Source organism: Dipodomys ordii, unplaced genomic scaffold (assembly GCF_000151885.1).
Source record: "Dipodomys ordii isolate 6190 unplaced genomic scaffold, Dord_2.0 Scaffold32, whole genome shotgun sequence".
NCBI lineage: Eukaryota > Metazoa > Chordata > Mammalia > Rodentia > Heteromyidae > Dipodomys > Dipodomys ordii.
The window spans coordinates 6745866-6750290 of NW_012267248.1; positions in this window are offsets into that span (position 1 = coordinate 6745866).

Consider the following 4425-nt stretch of genomic DNA (forward strand, 5'->3'; position numbering starts at 1 on the left):
GGCTTTTTTTCTTTTTGCTTATGTGGTGCTGAGGAATCGAACCCAGGGCCTCAGGCATGCAAGGCAAGCACTCTACCACTGAGCCACCTTCCCAGCCCTAGGGAAAAGAAATTTCCAATAGCATTACATTACATGTAAATTTCCAGTTGTGTCACCATTTAAATAAGGGATAGCACTTGGCAAAATATGTCACACATCTTCTTGTTCCATGATGTACAAAAACAAGCTGGGATGGACTCATAACTGAATGCAAACATACACATATCAGAATAAACCATAGTTTAGATGAGCTATTATTTAAAAGCCAAAGCAATGTGACCCAATTACTTATCACCGGCATGAACCAATAAGGTAAAATAAAATAAGTACAAATGTGCTGAAATGTGGTACGGCAGCATTCATGTATTAATCAACCACAGAATTGAATGGTTACTCTGAGTTGAATGCAATTGTATGTGTGTGTGTGTGTGTGTGTGTGTGTGTGTGTGTAGTGTGATAGTGGCAGTGGTGGTGGTATCAAAGTTGAAGTTGGAACCTCATGCTCTCTGTTTTCTTGCTTACACCCAAGCCACACCTTCAGTCTGACTTTTTGCTGGTTAATTTTCCTCCTCTGGCTGTCTTCAAACCATGATCCTCTAGGCCTCAACCTCCTGTGTATTGTACCCATTGAACAATAATTGCCCTTTCCTTGTTTACTCCAACCCTCTTAACCACCATTCTACTTCCTGTTTCTATGACTTGCTTATTGTAGGTACCTCATATAAGGAGAATCTTACAGTATTTGGTCTTTCATGACTGGCTTAATTTATTTATCATGCTATTTTCTATTTTTTTAATTATTATTAAGGTGATATACAGAGGGGTATCTATTTCATAAGTCAGGTAATAAGTACTTGTTTGTTTTTGATTTTTAATCTATCTTAAGAATATTCCATTGTTCATATATCATGGGAGATACATTTGGACACTGGTAGAATCTGTGTTGTGCTCACCTTTTTGCCTATTGGGAATAATGCTGTTAGAAGCCTGGGGTGAATAAATGTACTATCCAAATTATAAGAATTGGTGGGTCCTATGAATCCTGGGAAATAAAGTCACTGCAACCAGGAAATCATTTATTTTGTGGAATCAGAGAATGTTTGAACGACAGGAAACAATAATAAAATCATCATCTCTATTTTTTTTAATAGACAAGGAAACTGACATGGAGTGACTTAAGTGGGGTGGTTTGTAAAAGGCTCCATTCTGTGTGTGAGAAGAGGAGGTTGGGAAGGAGTCCCTCTCCCAGGCAAAATGATCGACCCAACTTGTCATGCCACATACCTCAAATTCCCCACACTGGAGATTTATTTACTTAGATGAAGGCACTGGTAATTTTACCAGGAATCTCCCAGTAAAATAAAAATAGCTCCGAGGGAAAGTAATTAGTGATGCACAACCCCTTGTCTTGAAAGACTGGTTTTCCAGACCAGTAAATGTAGAATGGGGTTCTTGGGGGGAAAGGCGCACACTGTGAGCTCAGTCAGAAAGACAGAGACAACGTCACATGAATGCTCAAGCCTGAACTCTCCACCATTGCCTCTTGCAGAGATCCAGACATCCGGGCATCATTAGTACCAAAGTTTGATTCTGAAGACCCAGTTAGAACGGGCCCAAGACCAGATCAGGCAACAGAGCCATTTTCTCTGGAAAGCTTGTTATTGTGGATTGTTGTTTGGTGTCAAAGTACAGTACTTCCATAAATGGCTTAGAGCCATGACTCGGTTCTGGATGTTAGTAAATATTTTGCTAGGCTTTCTCAGCCATTTAAGGGAAGAGTTCTAATTTTATTTTCATTAGCAGCAGTGGAAAATGTCCAAATGTATCACCAAATGAGGAAGTCATTTTATTTCAACAAATTTCCATCTCTCTAGCACCAAGTGTGCATGACAGTGGCCTGAGGTGTTTTGGCTTCTTTTGTAATAAAATGCAATGTTTGGTGGACTAAAAGAAAGCTATCGTAAGGCTAGGCATAGTGGCTCAAGCCTGTAATCCCAGCTACTCAGAAAGCCGACTTTAGGAAAATAGCAGTTTGAAGCAGTCCCATGCAAAACATTTGAGATGCTATTCGAGACAAAAAAGAAAAAGGGGGAGGTAGGCTGGGATGTAACTCAGTGGAAAAGCACTTGCCTAGCAAGTACAATATCCTGGGTTCAGTCCCAATAGTAGAAAAGAAAAGAGACAGAAACCAAATAAGTTTGGGTCTCAGAATGTGGCTTAATAGTAGAGTGCTTGCCTAGCATGCATGTTGCCCCTGGATTCAATTCCTCCACATAAATAAAACCTAAACAATAAAAATTAAAAGAGAGAAAAGAAAAAAGCAACAAAAAAAACAAATCTATAATAATATAGCTAATTAACACAAGCATCTGAATATTCCTTAGAATCTGCTTTTTATAACCACTGCAACTGTATTAACTCCACAATAACAAGTTGACTTATTTCTGTTCCTAGTTTGATAGCCTAACAAAACTATGTATCTACAAATGTATTTGACAATAACCACAGATAACTATAAAAACAAAAAAGCCTTATGCAATCTCCAAAAGCAAAAGGCTGAAAAGGTTAGAAATCCTTTTATTTGTTGAAATCATAATGACAACACTACAACTAATTGGGTGATAAGCCAGGAGGCCTACCCTGCCAAGGAGCCAAGAGATTGTGGACACTGAGTAATTAAAACAAAGCCAAGGTGAGAATAATTGGGAACATTTACACATTAGCTGTGTTATTTAGGGAAAGAGAATTCCGTAGGCAGTTCAGTTGGCCCTCCACATGGAAGGATCCGGACAACCAAGGATGCAAATGATTGGGGAGAAGGGGTAGGGTGACACCCCATATTAAACACATGTACTTTTTTCCCCCTGTCATTTTCCCTTTAACAATACAACACAATTAGTTATATAGCCTTTGCACTTTGTTAGATATTATAAGTCATCCAGATCTAAAATAGATAGGAGGATGTGAGAGAGATCAATGCAGACACTGCATGTATATAAGGAGCCTGAGCTCCTTAAGTCCTGAAACAAATTTCCTCCCCCTCCAGAGAACTGAGTCATGGCCCCCAAGCCACTTATGAAAGGCCTATTCTTTGACAAGAAGTAACAAAATATAGTAACAAGGAAATTGTTAGCCAGGCACAAGTAGCTCACACCTGTAATCTTAGCTACTTAGGAGGTTCAGGTATAAGGATGGCAGTTTAAAACCAGCCCACTCAGGGAAGTCTGTGAGGCTGTCATCTGCAATTAAACACCAAAAAAGCCAGAAGTGGAGCTGTGACTCCTGTGGTAGAATGCCAACCTTGAGCACAAAAGCTCAGGGAAAGCATCCAGGCCCTGAGTTCAAGCCCCAGGACTAACACTGAAAGAAAAAAGAGAGAGAAAAAAATTATTATGTTGCCTGAGATGATTTTGTTGTTTAGTATTTTGGTTTTGATTTGTTTGTTTGTTTTTCAGTATGAGGCTTGAACTCAAGAGCTTCATGCTCACTTGGCTGGTGGTCTACTGCTTGAGCCACACCCCTAGCCTGCAAGCTGGCCTGACTTTGTTCTAATTTAACTTTTCTGGGTCTTGGGAATCTGAATACAAGTACCCACCATGATTCCTAGAAGCCTGGACTGCTGCAAGAGGCGATTGTGGAACATTTATCTATGCTAGAAGCCAGGCACTGGTGGCGCAGTAAGCCTAGCTACTCAGGAGACTGAGATCTGAGAATAGAGGTTCAAAGCCCCCCCAAAAAAAGTCTATGAGACTCCAAGAGTGGAGGTGTGGCTCAAGTGGCAAAGTGACAACCTTGAGTGATAAAGCCAAGTGAAAGTGTCAGACTTTCATATACTCTGCATGAAATACTACATGATAGAATTCACATTACCAAAATAAGTTCACACCAAATTAACCTCAACAATAGGTGTAAATAGTAGCATTCATCCAACTCCCTTTAACCTGTAAGTTGAATCAATGTCTGTTTTGTTCTCCTGCATGTCCCAATAGGCTAAGCTCACATTGCCTATTAACACTCTTCCCTGAGGCCTCTTACCCTGTCTTACACAGACCAGCCCAAGGATGTACTGACAGCCCACAATTCCATACTGTCATAGATCCTGCCATCAATTCGATACCCCAAGAACTGCACTGGGGTTGTCAAAGACGCTCCTCTCCAACACTCATTCACTTTGTTTTTGTTTTTCCATTTAAATAATTGTAGCTGAACATGCCACAATCCCTGTACTCAGCAAGCTGAAGCAGGAGGATCATGAAATTGAGGACAGCCTGGGCTACACAGCAAGACTTCTTCTCCAAATAAAATGTGTATACATGGGGCTGGGAAGGTGGCTCAGTGGTAGAGCGCTTGCCTTGCATGCGTGAGGCCCTGGGTTCCATTCCTCAG